The sequence below is a fragment of the Ranitomeya variabilis genome, chromosome 5, assembly GCF_051348905.1.
Source record: "Ranitomeya variabilis isolate aRanVar5 chromosome 5, aRanVar5.hap1, whole genome shotgun sequence".
NCBI lineage: Eukaryota > Metazoa > Chordata > Amphibia > Anura > Dendrobatidae > Ranitomeya > Ranitomeya variabilis.
The window spans coordinates 587,034,334-587,049,615 of record NC_135236.1 but is presented as its reverse complement, the minus strand read 5'-3'; positions in this window follow the sequence as shown (position 1 = coordinate 587,049,615).

The following is a 15,282-nucleotide window of genomic DNA, read 5'->3' as shown; positions in this document are numbered from 1 at the left end:
AGGAACAAGTAAGTCTGCGAAGTACAAAAATCCAGCTCATAGGGCAGTGGTAACTGGGTTGACCATATATCTACTCCTAACGCCAACACTAGAAGTAGCCGGGGAACATGCCTACGTTGGTCGCTAGATGTCTCGCGCCAGCCGGAGGACTAACTACCCCTAGAAGAGGAAAACAAAGACCTCTCTTGCCTCCAGAGAATAGACCCCAAAAGTAGGATAGAAGCCCCCCACAAATAATAACGGTGAGGTAAGAGGAAATGACAAACACAGAGATGAACTAGGTTTAGCAAAGAGAGGCCCACTTACTAATAGCAGAATGTAGTAAGATAACTTATATGGTCAACGAAAACCCTAACAAAAATCCACACTGGAGATTCAAGAACCCCCGAACCGTCTAACGGCCCGGGGGGAGAACTCCAGCCTCCCTAGAGCTTCCAGCAAGGTTAGGATACAGATTATGAACAAGCTGGACAAAAATGCAAACAAAAACAAATAGCAAAAAGCAAGAAAGCAGACTTAGCTTAATTTAGCAGGAACCAGGATCAGTAGCCAAGAGCACAACAGATTAGCTCTGATTACAACGTTGCCAGGCATTGAACTGAAGGTCCAGGGAGCTTATATAGCAACACCCCAGACCTAACGACCCAGGTGAGCATACAAGGGATGGCAGACATTCCCAGAGTCAAATTACTAGTAACCACTAGAGGGAGCCAAAAAGATAAATTCACAACAGACAACGCCGTAATAAGCATGAGCATCCCCCTAATGCGTCTGCTGATGCAAAGTTTGACGCACATAAAGGAGCAGGTGTCTGCACCAGAGGAAGAGGAAAGCCTTGATGACAGTCAGCCATTGTCTGGTCAGGGCAGTGTACAGGATGAGGTAGCGGGCGAAGAGGAGGTGGAGGACGAGGAGGATGATGGGGATGAGTATATTTTTAATGCGGAACCTTTCCCGGGGGCACTGGAAATTGGTTGCGTGGCAAGGCCGGGTTCTGGTTTTTTGAGGGACACAAGTGACGTAGATTTGCCTGAAACTGCCCCTCAACCAATCACAACCGGAGATTTGACAACTGGAACTTTGGCCCACATGGCGGATTATGCCTTACGTATCCTAAAAAGGGACACACGCATAACGAAAATGATGAACGATGACGATTACTGGTTGGCCTGCCTCCTTGATCCACGCTATAAAGGCAAATTGCAAAATATTATGCCACATGAGAACTTGGAACTAATATTAGCAACCAAACAATCAACTCTTGTTGACCGTTTGCTTCAGGCATTCCCAGCACACAGCGCACGTGATCGTTATCACACGAGCTCCAGGGGGCAGCAGATTAGTAGTGTAAGGGTACCTTCACACTGGTCGATTCTGCTACGATTACGACGCATTTGCGTCATATTCGACATCGCAGTACGAGCTCGCAGCCAGCGGTCACACTCTACGATGTTAACGCTTTTTCTGACGTAGTTGCGATGTGAACGTCACGCGTCGCAATCGTACGCTACCCTTCACACCGCCATAGTCCTACGACTCCGAGCGTGACGTATTACCAGCATGGGCGTGCTAAAACGTCACGCCCAATCAGGAGACAGGTATGCGGAAGCCCAACCCACGTAGTCGCATTACGAGCTCGTATGACCGCCGTCACATACTACGATTTCGACCGCCACAGCGGGACATTTACGACGAAAGAAAGTTCTGCTCTTTCTTTCACATCGTACGATGCTGGGCTGCGTCGCAAATCGTAACGCCATGTCACACTTTGCAACCTCGGAACGAGGACGGATAAACGTCACAAATCGAACGCTCGTTCAGACTTTGATTGCACAGTGTGAAGGGGCCCTTAGGGTACCGTCACACAGTGCCATTTTCATCGCTACGACGGCACGATTCGTGACGTTGCAGCGTCGTATAAGTATCGCTCCAGCGTCGTATACTGCGGTCACACGTTGCAATACACAGCGCTGGAGCGATAATTTCATGACGTATTTGCGATGTAGAAGCCGTTGGTTACTGTGCGCACATCGTATACAACCTGTGTCACACAATGCAATCATGCCGCCACAGCGGGACACTAGACGACGAAAGAAAGTTTCAAACGATCTGCTACGACGTACGATTCTCAGCGGGGATCCGGATCGCAGTAGCGTGTCAGACACAGCGATATCGTAAATGCATCGCTGGAACGTCACGAATCGTGCCGTTCTAGCGATCAAAATTGCACTGTGTGACGGTACCCTTAGGGGTGCACACATCAGAAGTGGCGTTGGACAAAGGGGTTTTCTGACCAGGTTGTGGAGTGATTTTGCTATGACCGCAGACAGGACAGGTACTGCTGCATCAATTGAAAGTGACAGGAGACAACATTTGTCCAGTATGGTTACTAACTATTTTTCATCCCTTATCGATGTTCTCCCTCAACCGTCATTCCCATTTGATTACTGGGCCTCAAAATTAGACACCTGGCCAGAATTGGCAGAATATGCATTGCAGGAGCTTGCTTGCCCGGCAGCAAGTGTCCTATCAGAAAGAGTATTCAGTGCTGCAGGTTCAATATTAACCGAAAAAAGGACTCGTCTGGCTACCCAAAATGTTGACGATCTAACATTCATTAAAATGAACCACAACTGGATTTCAAAATCTTTTGCCCCACCTTGCCCGGCCGACACCTAGCTTTCCTATGAAAAGCTCTTGCCTGTGGACTACTGTGAATTACTTTTCTAATGTCTAATTTTCTGCAGCTGATTGTCCGGCATATGACATGTTTACACCTCCCTAAATGGCCAAACTCCCCACACGGGGCCGTGGTATCGCGACTTGGCGCAAGCACCCGTGAGACAGCTGTTTGCCTGAAGAGGTGGGTGTGCTCGCTTTTGGTCGACGGCATTGGTACTGGGTCCCTCATAGTACAATAAAGTGTCTCTGGCGGTGGTGGTGCGCACCCAACGTCAGACACACTGTTGTAACATGAGGGGCCCTGGGCCTGTACCGCCGGCCACAAGAGAGTTCACCCACCCCCAGGTCAAACATTGCTCTACCACTTCCACAGTTATCTCTCACACTTCCACCAATGTTTAGTCTATGCGCTGACATCCTTCCATACCTGCCACTGACAATACCATTGTGTTGACATGTATGATGGTACATAACATAGTCAGGGGCAGTGTCCTCTATTTACCACAGTAAATACTTTGCGCTAAATTAGTAGGTCTGAAACAACGCAGAGGATCCCACCCCTGAACCTAATGATTGCACCCTTTAATGTCTTTGTTTTAATGCGAGACATTCACATTTATTTGTTGTTTTTTGACTACTAACTGGCAGACACTCATTACAATCGGCCTCCGTTGACCACACCACTGCTGCCCGTGTACCCCTGGAACCTATTTTACAGTGCCTACAGCCAGCCCATTTTATCATGTTAGGCCTTCGAAGCCTGTCTGCGGTCCTTCCTTCCACTAGGCCTCCACTGACCAGACCACTGCTGCCCGTGTACCCCTGGAACCTATTTTAAAGTGCCTACAGCCAGCCCATTTTATTATGTTAGGCCTTCGAAGCCTGTCTGCGGTCCCTCCTTCCACTAGGCCTCCACTGACCAGACCACTGCTGCCCGTGTACCCCTGGAACCAATTATAAAGTGCCTACAGCCAGCCCATTTTATCATGTTAGGCCTTCGAAGCCTGTCTGCGGTCCTTCCTTCCACTAGGCCTCCACTGACCAGACCACTGCTGCCCGTGTACCCCTGAAACCTATTTTAAAGTGCCTACAGCCAGCCCATTTTATTATGTTAGGCCTTCGAAGCCTGTCTGCGGTCCCTCCTTCCACTAGGCCTCCACTGGCCAGACCACTGCTGCCCGTGTACCCCTGGAACCAATTTTAAAGTGCCTACAGCCAGCCCATTTTATCATGTTAGGCCTTCAAAGCCTGTCTGCGGTCCCTCCTTCCACTAGGCCTCCACTGACCAGACCACTGCTGCCCGTGTACCCCTGGAACCAATTATAAAGTGCCTACAGCCAGCCCATTTTATCATGTTAGGCCTTCGAAGCCTGTCTGCGGTCCTTCCTTCCACTAGGCCTCCACTGACCAGACCACTGCTGCCCGTGTACCCCTGGAACCTATTTTAAAGTGCCTACAGCCAGCCCATTTTATTATGTTAGGCCTTCGAAGCCTGTCTGCGGTCCCTCCTTCCACTAGGCCTCCACTGACCAGACCACTGCTGCCCGTGTACCCCTGGAACCAATTATAAAGTGCCTACAGCCAGCCCATTTTATCATGTTAGGCCTTCGAAGCCTGTCTGCGGTCCTTCCTTCCACTAGGCCTCCACTGACCAGACCACTGCTGCCCGTGTACCCCTGGAACCTATTTTAAAGTGCCTACAGCCAGCCCATTTTATTATGTTAGGCCTTCGAAGCCTGTCTGCGGTCCCTCCTTCCACTAGGCCTCCACTGACCAGACCACTGCTGTCCATGTACCCCTGGAACCTATTTTAAAGTGCCTACAGCCAGCCCATTTTATTATGTTAGGCCTTCGAAGCCTGTCTGCGGTCCCTCCTTCTACTAGGCCTCCACTGACCAGACCACTGCTGCCCGTGTACCCCTGGAACCAATTATAAAGTGCCTACAGCCAGCCCATTTTATTATGTTAGGCCTTCGAAGCCTGTCTGCGGTCCCTCCTTCCACTAGGCCTCCACTGACCAGACCACTGCTGCCCGTGTACCCCTGGAACCAATTATAAAGTGCCTACAGCCAGCCCATTTTATCATGTTAGGCCTTCGAAGCCTGTCTGCGGTCCTTCCTTCCACTAGGCCTCCACTGACCAGACCACTGCTGCCCGTGTACCCCTGGAACCTATTTTAAAGTGCCTACAGCCAGCCCATTTTATTATGTTAGGCCTCCGAAGCCTGTCTGCGGTCCCTCCTTCCACTAGGCCTCCACTGACCAGACCACTGCTGCCCGTGTACCCCTGGAACCAATTATAAAGTGCCTACAGCCAGCCCATTTTATTATGTTAGGCCTTCGAAGCCTGTCTGCGGTCCCTCCTTCCACTAGGCCTCCACTGACCAGACCACTGCTGCCCGTGTACCCCTGGAACCAATTTTAAATTGCCTACAGCCAGCCCATTTTATTGTGTTAGGCCTCCGAAGCCTGTCTGCGGTCCCTCCTTCCACTAGGCCTCCGTTGACCACACCACTGCTGCCCGTGTACCCCTGGAACCTATTTTACAGTGCCTACAGCCAGCCCATTTTATTATGTTAGGCCTTCGAAGCCTGTCTGCGGTCCCTCCTTCCACTAGGCCTCCACTGACCAGACCACTGCTGCCCGTGTACCCCTGAAACCAATTATAAAGTGCCTACAGCCAGCCCATTTTATCATGTTAGGCCTTCGAAGCCTGTCTGCGGTCCCTCCTTCCACTAGGCCTCCACTGACCAGACCACTGCTGCCCGTGTACCCCTGGAACCTATTTTACAGTGCCTACAGCCAGCCCATTTTATTATGTTAGGCCTTCGAAGCCTGTCTGCGGTCCCTCCTTCCACTAGGCCTCCATTGACCAGACCACTGCTGCCCGTGTACCCTTGGATCCAATTACAAAGTGCCTACAGCCAGCCCATTTTATCATGTTAGGCCTTCAAAGCCTGTCTGCGGTCCCTCCTTCCACTAGGCCTCCACTGACCAGACCACTGCTGCCCGTGTACCCCTGGAACCAATTTTAAAGTGCCTACAGCCAGCCCATTTTATTGTGTTAGGCCTCCGAAGCCTGTCTGCGGTCCCTCCTTCCACTAGGCCTCCACTGACCAGATCACTGCTGCCCGTGTACCCCTGGAACCAATTATCAAGTTTATAAGCGTGTCCCGAGGAACACTCCGGTATAAAACATCAGAAAATATAAAAATAAGTATTTTGCTTATAATAAAGAAAATACTGGAGAGATATCAAATGCATACATTTTAACATTAAAAACAAAAACACATACAACCAAAAACTGGTACAGTACCAAAATTGGCCACCAGCTACAAAAACTTTCTCCTGCAAGTAGTTAACTGAAAGGTTTTTTTCCATTGAAAACACAGATATGGCATCCACCGAGTGTTGTCCTGTCGCGTCTTCTTTATATTATTGCAAAGAAGCTGCAACTGAATAAAGCTGTGCTTCAACCTTCTGGCTTTCGGCCTATAGTATCAGATATTAAACTGCATTTGGCCTTCAACTTTGGTTACGGCCTACTAACGGTGTCTGCCCCTGCCTGGTGTTGTCCTCCACTGAATACAGCTGAGCTTCAACCTTCTGGCTCTCATTAAGTGTTTTTTAAAAAACAAAATGGTGGTTAGGGCCTACTAACGGTGTCTGCCCCTCCCTGGTGTTGCCCTCAACTGAATAAAGCTGAGCTTCAACCTTCTGGCTCTCATTAAGTGCTGTGTTTTTAAAAAATGGTGGTTAGGGCCTACTAACGGTGTCTGCCCCTGCCTGGTGTTGTCCTCCACTGAATACAGCTGAGCTTCAACCTTCTGGCTCTCATTAAGTGCTGTGTTTTTAAAAATTGGTGGTTAGGGCCTACTAACGGTGTCTGCCCCTCCCTGGTGTTGCCCTCAACTGAATAAAGCTGTGCTTCAACCTTCTGGCTTTCGGCCTATAGTATCAGATATTAAACTGCATTTGGCCTTCAACTTTGGTTACGGCCTACTAACGGTGTCTGCCCCTCCCTGGTGTTGTCCTCAACTGAATACAGCTGAGCTTCAACCTTCTGGCTCTCATTAAGTGTTTTTTAAAAAACAAAATGGTGGTTAGGGCCTACTAACGGTGTCTGCCCCTCCCTGGTGTTGCCCTCAACTGAATACAGCTGAGCTTCAACCTTCTGGCTCTCATTAAGTGTTTTTTAAAAAACAAAATGGTGGTTAGGGCCTACTAACGGTGTCTGCCCCTCCCTGGTGTTGCCCTCAACTGAATACAGCTGAGCTTCAACCTTCTGGCTCTCATTAAGTGCTGTGTTTTTAAAAATTGGTGGTTAGGGCCTACTAACGGTGTCTGCCCCTCCCTGGTGTTGCCCTCAACTGAATAAAGCTGAGCTTCAACCTTCTGGCTCTCATTAAGTGCTGTGTTTTTAAAAATTGGTGGTTAGGGCCTACTAACGGTGTCTGCCCCTCCCTGGTGTTGCCCTCAACTGAATAAAGCTGTGCTTCAACCTTCTGGCTTTCGGCCTATAGTATCAGATATTAAACTGCATTTGGCCTTCAACTTTGGTTACGGCCTACTAACGGTGTCTGCCCCTCCCTGGTGTTGTCCTCAACTGAATACAGCTGAGCTTCAACCTTCTGGCTCTCATTAAGTGTTTTTTAAAAAACAAAATGGTGGTTAGGGCCTACTAACGGTGTCTGCCCCTCCCTGGTGTTGCCCTCAACTGAATACAGCTGAGCTTCAACCTTCTGGCTCTCATTAAGTGCTGTGTTTTTAAAAATTGGTGGTTAGGGCCTACTAACGGTGTCTGCCCCTGCCTGGTGTTGTCCTCCACTGAACAAAGCTGAGTTTCCACCTTCTGGCTCTTTTTTTTTTTTTTAAATTGCTGGATGGGGCCTAATAGCTCTGTTTGCTCCTCCCTGGTGTTTGTCCTCAACTAAAAAAAGCTGAGCTTCAACCTTATGGCTTTCGGCCTATAGTATCAGATATTAAACTGCATTTGGCCTATTAGTGTGTTTGGGCCCTTAAAACAGTGTCTGCTGCTCCTGGGTTTGCTACTCCACTCAACAAAGCAATGCCGCCTGTTTAGTCCTGTTACCAATTTTGAACTGCATTTAGCCTACTTTATTCTTTGGCCCTATATCTGTTTCCTCCTCATCCTGCCCACTGCCCAGCCACTGCTACATGAGTCTGCTGGTACATTGACCTAGACCACTACATTCCCCTTGCACTCTACACAGCCAGAATCTGACCCTGCTGAAAGTCAGGTTCCCCTTCCCGCATGTTATACCACCTTACACAGGGACAAAGAGGAAGGTGCAGATGAAAGTACAGGTTCCTTCATCAGGTGGGGGGGGACTTACTCGTTGGCGACGTCACTGGCACAGGGCCCCTCAGAGTACGCAAAAGTGTCGCTGCTGGTGGGAGGCGCCCCCGCCGTGCAAACACACCGCTGTACTTTGAGGGGCCCTGTGCCAGTGCCAATGCCAACGAGTGGGCCCCCCTGCTTGCTTAGGATCACAGCACTTGCAAACTTGACATACTTACCTCTCACTGCTCCACCGCCGTGACGTAGTCCATGTTTCCTGTGCCCACTAAAACCTTGAACCAGCCCTACCCCCCACAACTTTTGCCAAATCACCCCCAATTTCCAGTGCCCAACTATTATTATAAAGTTAATTTAGATTGACAAGCTTCAGAAAACAAGAATGAATGTTTTTGGCATTAAAATGGGCACTGTAGGTGTTTTCCTGGCCTCCACTCACTGCCGGCTATGCTTCCCCATTGACTTGCATTGGGTTTCGTGTTTCGGTCGATCCCCGACTTTTAGCGATAATCGGCCGACTTCACTCGACTCGACTCTGGACTAAGTCGGGTTTCACAAAACCCGACTCGATCTTAAAAAAATGAAAGTCGCTCAACCCTAGTCATAAGTGTAGGATGCTCTGCCATGGGTCGGGATTCTACTAGGGCACGATAGTCTTGTCCTTGGAATCCTGGTCAAGCACGACACCACAGCATAGTTTCAGTGTTGGGTTGCAAAATGACAGGACGTACATCACAGATGCGGGCACGGCAGATCTCGCCTCAATAATTACTGAACTGCTGCTGCACTGACAACACTTTGCTAGTTCTCTGTAAGGCTCTTTGCTGTTCTTGTGAGGCAGTGGGTACTGATTTGCGAAGAGCCTCTAACATTTCTCCATAACAGTTGCGCAGGACGCTCATGCCTAGAATTACAGAGGCGTCTGGCTTTTCAGGGACATTTACAACCAGAACTCACTGTTGTGGAAGTTGGGTTTCTCCTGCACAAATGGTGGGTTCCCAATACCCTGTTATAGGTACAGACTGTCCATTAGTGGCTATGACATCTAACCACTGATCTGGAGGTTGCATAAGTAGGTTGGGGTCCCAATGTCTTTCAAAGGTTAGAAAAAGAGGTTAGGGAAAAAGAGGTTACATTATACTCACCCAGGGGTGGTTCCGCTGCGGTTCGGGTCCGATGGGCATCCGGTCCGGGGTGTCCCATGTTCTTACGATGACGTCCTCTTCTTGTCTTCAGGCTGCAGCTCCAGCGCAGGCGTACTTTGTCTGCCCTGTTGAGGGCAGAGCAAAGTACTGCAGTGCGCAGGCGCCGGGCCTCTCTGACCTTTCCCGGCGCCTGCACACTGCAGTACTTTGCTCTGCCCTCAATAGGGCAGACAAAGTACGCCTGCGCCAGAGCCGCAGCGTGAAGACAAGAAGAGGACGTCATCGTAAGAAGATGGGAGACCCCGGACCGGATGCCCATCGGATCCGAACCACAGCGGAACCACCCTTGGGTGAGTATAATCTAACCTCTTTTTCTCATCTTTCAGGATAGATCGGGGGCTTATCTACAGCATTACAGAATGCTGTAGATAAGGCCCTGATGCCGGTGGGCTTAGCTCACCTTCGATTTTGGGGGTGACAGGTTCCCTTTAACGTCTTGTTTTAAAAAAAAAAACAACGCATTTTTAATTCTGATGCGTAGCGGACCTCAAATATGCTTTTTTTTTTTTTTTTCTGAACTTTGGGCCAGGACTTGATTTCTCTCAAAGCTGCACCTTGGAGTTGGCCACTTAGGATTTCCACTTTTTGGTCATTGGTCATGGGGTACAGGCGAAACAAAGCAGTCATTTTTTCTCTAAAGTCTCGTAATGTGTTGGTTTCCCCATTATAATGTGGCATGCAGGGAGCTCCCAAATAATATGGCATGGTGAGAGGCATAAATGCAGTGGAGGCTTTATCAGAAATGCTGTTGCAAAGAGGCTCGTTTTCACTTTTATCTGCCATTGTGAGTTTCACTTTTAAGGTATGTGCACACGTTACGGATTCTCTGCGGATCCGCAGCGTTTTTTGAGGTGCAGAAACGCTGCAGATCTGCAATTGATTTACAGTACAATGTAAATCAATGAGAAAAAAAAAATGCTGTGCACACTTTGCGGAAAATCCGCTGCAGAAACGCTGCGGTTTAAAAGAAGTAGCATGTCACTTCTTTTTTGTGAATCTGCACCCTTTTTGTACCCATTCCATTATAGAAAACCGCAGGGGTAAAAAACGCAGCAAAACCGCAGCAAAAATGCACAAAAAAACACTGCAGAACCGCACAAAAAACCCCAGGTGCATTTTTTGCCAGGAGAGACAGAATCCGCACCAGAAATTCCTAAGCCTAATCTGCAACGTGTGCACATAGCCTTAGAGTAGTGAGCTCTATTAAAACAGTCTGAGTAAACAGTTAGAGTACATGCAGGCACAGAAGGTTCATCCTGTTCATGACGTCATTTTTTTAATTTGACGCACCACCTTGTGAGATGCAGGGCCTAATATCTCGGAGGATGGTTCAGTCACGGTGACTCCAATAGCTCTAACAATCCCTAGGTTCCGTGGAAATTATAACGGGGAAGACGACAGATATATGAGACTGTGAGTTATATTGATGCCCGCAAGGGATGAGGCTGCGGACGAAAGAAGCATACACCGGGGTCTCCTGCAAATATGAAAGATGAACTTTACTGAAGACTTGTAACAATCCTTATATTTTTCAATATAACAGTCGATAAATTTTTTCTTACAATTGCGATGGGCAAAGCCTTTTCTCGGTCCCGGCCTTGGGAGGACGGTGGTAACATTTCATTTGACTAACTGTGCTGCCTGAAGAGGGAGGATCAAACTGACCTTAATCAGATTGGAGTATTCAGGGAATCTGCTGCGCAGTTCTGCAGTTCCTTCTCTTGTCTCAGCACTCTTGCTGTAAGATGCAGGACACTCCGAATAGGGTGCTATTTGTTCACCTCACTTGTCCCAATCCAGGAGCCACAATTTTCTACCTCCTCTCCCCACCAAAACCGTCCATAAAGTCCTGTTTGTCCCGCACGCACCACTTCCAACTGCCACTTATCTTCAAATCAGAAAAACACATTGCAATGCCAAACTAAGGCAGAAGAGGGCAATATAGTACTACAAGTTGTAATACCAAAACAAGGCAGGAGAGGGCAGCATAGAATTAAATAGTTTACCTCCTCCCAAGGCAAGACAAGGAGTCGGTGTCGCAAGTGTAATCATGTAAGGAACAGAGAACACACCATACGAAATATAACATACATTAGTAATGGCTTTCCTGGTCACTACACACCCAATCCTAGTTTACATCTTCACCTGTGCTCAGTAAATGATTGGTTAGTGTGTGTATAAAAAGAAACTCAGCACCCCAGACCTTCACTTGAACTGCAACTTGAGCTCTGACAACATGCCAAAAATCCACCCTGCGACCAAAGCCTGGATTATCAAGAGGCTGAAGACCAGATCCACTGCAGGGGTGGCTGGCACCTTTAATGTGTCTCAGCGTCAAGTGCAAAGAATTAAAAAAAGATTTGAAGAGACTGGAGATGTGTTTGACAAGCCCAGGTCCGGCAGATCCCGCAAGACAACTGCTCAGGAGGAACGTTTGTTGGTTAGAAAATCCAAAGCAAGCCCATCTTCCACTGCTGCAGAGCTCCAACAGGCCTGGTCACCTCAAGTCCCTGTGTCAACTAGAACAGTTTGTAGGATTCTGTCTTGAAATGGCCTCCATGGTTGAATGAGTGCCCAGAAGCCAGTGCAGCGCCCCAGAGTCCTGGTCGTTGCAGTACTGTGGCTCCGCCACTATGGGGAGCCATGGTGCGTTCGATGGCACTGAAGGAGTTCATCTGATCAGGTATCACAGACACCAATACATTTCACCGCAGGGCCTCTGGGGGGAGCTAAGGGTTCTATTCATTAGGCCACTCCCCACCATAGTGGGTAAACTGGGGGTCAGGCAGGAAGTTAGTAAGAGAAAGCTGACTGGATTGAACGAAGCAACACCTAGTGGCAGAGGGTGTTGTGGAGTAAGAGACAGTAGGGTCTCTGTCAGAGGTGGGATCCTGACAGAGGCTTGGCAACGAGAAAGAACGTAAAGGGACCGCGCCTGCTCCGGGTAGCGGCGGTGCCCAAGAAAGGACTAGAAGCGAGATAGATTGTGCTGAGTGAGAAACGAGATCAAGCGATAGGAGAATACCAGTAGGGGTCGTGCTGTAAGACCGGAGCAACATCCTACTGAGGCGCATTACCGGTGGCCGGAACGCCGAGGGAGTGGAATAACATACAGCTTCAAGCCATACTCCAAACAGCGGCAGGGCAGTCAGTCTCAGGCGGGCTGTCTAACTCATATCACCTATGAAGTCTTGGGGGGCAATTGCGGGAGAGGGGCGTCTCTAGGGTCCCGGAAGAACTCCAGGCCTACCTGACAAACGGGTGCCGTTCTAACCAGAAATAAGGAAGGGACGGAAGATTAGAAGAACATCATTTAATACAGTTGTGAGGGAACTTAAGAAACAGACACAACGGTTGTGGGGACTTTCCGTGAGCACAGCAGGGGAGGACCGCAACACATAGCGCTAGAAGTAAGGCACCGATTTCCACCTGTGAAGTGAACTCTGGAGGTGCCATTGGACCGGCCGGACTTGCGCAGCCTGGTGAACCGTATTCTGGACTGAGGACCCAGAGATCTTCAGTAAAGAGGTAAAGAGACTGCAACCTGGTGTCCTCGTTATTTACCGCGACCTGCACCCCACAACTGCACCGTTACAACACCACTATTTGCACCGGACGTCCCCCACTGACAGACAGGGCCACGGACCGGGTCTAGCCACCGTGACATCCCCAGGACTGAGACTCAGAGGCCCGGCTCCGGGTACCCCTTGGCCCTGCGGCGGTGTGGGGGCGCTCCACCAGCACTAAACAAAAGGCAAATAAAAAACCGTGTGGGATTTGTAAAGTCCCACAGCCTGCTAAACAGATGGACGCTGGAAAAGTGGCAGAAGGTGGATTTCTCTGATGAATCTTCAGTAGAATTACACCACAGCTGCCGCAAATACTGCAGCAGACCTACTGGAGCCCATATGGATCCAGAATACACCCGGAATACAGTTAAATTTGGTGGTGGAAAGATCACGGTCTGGGGTTACATTCAGTATGGGGGTGTGCGAAACAGTTGCAAGAAAATATCAATCAGCCTAAAATATAAATAAGTATTAGCTACCTCTTATATTCCAAATCATAAAAGTGGTCAAATTCTGCAGCAGGATGGTGCTCCATCTCATACATCCATCTCTACAACAAAGTTCCTCCAGGCAAAAAAGATCAAGGTGCTCGAGGACTGTCCAGCCCAGTCACCAGACATGAACATTATTGAGCATGTTTGGGGTAGAATGAAAGAGGAAGCTTGGAAGACAAAACCAAAGAATCTAGATGAACTCTGGGAGCCATGTAAGACTGCATTCTTTGCTTTTCCTGATGATTTCATTAATAAATTGTATGAATCATTGTTGAACCGCATGGATGCAGTCCTTCAAGCTCATGGAAGTCACTGAAAATATTAAATATGACTCTAATAGCACCACAACTTCATTCACCAATGCTATGCAACATATATTTGTATTTTAAGATAATTATTTGACCAAAATCTGACCATTCTGTGTCCATTCATTGATCAATATTTCTGCATTGATGCCAATTTATTTTCGTAACCTAAACCACATTTCGGAGGGTTTCAGCTTTCAAAAGAATAATTTATTCAACCAATGGATGAATTTAACGTCAGGTTATAAGCTTTTATTTACATAACATGGATAAACTTCTGTCAGGGAGTGTACTCACCTACCGACGCACCCTCAGTGCTGGCACTGCATCCCATTCCGGCCACCAGCACCTGCCTGCAGCTCTTCCTGTGCTCAGCAGTCACGTGGTACAGCTCATTAAGGTGATGAATATGGACGCGTCTCCACTCCCATAGGCGTGTAGCGCATATTCATCACCTTAATGAGCAGTACCACATGACCGCTGAGCAGAGGAAGAGCTGCAACGAGATGCAGTGCCAGCACCCAGGCGCGCAGGTAGGTGAGTATGATGTTTTGTTATGTTTTTTTCAATAGGAAACATGCACACAGGGATAGAGGATAAGAGGGCATGCATAGAGGGACGGAACGGGGGAGGCATTCATACCAGGACAGGGAAGGGGGAGGCATGTATACAATGACAGGGACAGGGGAGGCATGCAGAAAGGGACAGGGATGGGGGAAGCATTCATACCAAAGCATGCAGACAGGGACAGGGATGGGGAGGCATTCATACCAGGACAGCAACAGGGGGAGCCATGCATAGCAGGACAGGGATGAGGGGACAATGCATACCCGGCTTACACTCGAGTCAATAAGCTTACCCAGTTTTCCAAGGCAAAAGTAGGTGCCTCGGCTTATACTCGGGTCATCTTATACTCGAGTATATACGGTAAATATATTTGGTTGCACACCCTTTGGAATAAATAACTGCAATCAATTGCTTCCTATAACCATCAACAAGCTTCTTACACCTGTGAATAATAAAAACATAAAGAATCCGCTGGTGCTAAACACAAGGTATTTTCTGGGGGTTTTAGTTGCCTGTTTGGGTGACAACAACCACCTGTTGTTAAATAAAAATCAAATTGGTTGGTAAGGCCATGTTCACACAGTGCGTTTTTTACCGCGGAACCGCGGCGGTTTTGCCGCTGCGGTTCCGCAGCTGTTTTCCATGCAGGGTACAGTACACTGTACCCTATGGAAAACAGGACACACTGTGCACATGGTCCGGAAATTTAAAAAAAAAGCCGTGCTGAATAGCTCCCGGAAAAAAGAAGGAGCATGTCAATTCTTCTTCCTGAACCGCAGCGGTTCTGCACCCATAGACCTCCATTGTGAGGTCAAAATCGCAGTAAAACACGCAGATCAAAAATATATCTGCGTGTTTTACTGCGGTTTGATGTGCAGAACCGCTGCTGCCGGAAGTGCGGGGGAGCGGGCGGAAGTGCGTGGGCGGCGTGTGTGGTCCCGACTGTGTCACGAAGAGACTGTCATCATGGAGGCATACCGTCGCATGGGGATCGATGTCGGGCGTCTGATTGATTTGGTAAGTCTGTGTGTCCGTCCCCATGCGACGATATGCCTCTATTGTGCTAAGTCGCCGTATCGGACTACTACTCCCATCCGGTATTAGGATGGGAGAGTTGTCCCTGTGTCCGGCGACTTAGCAC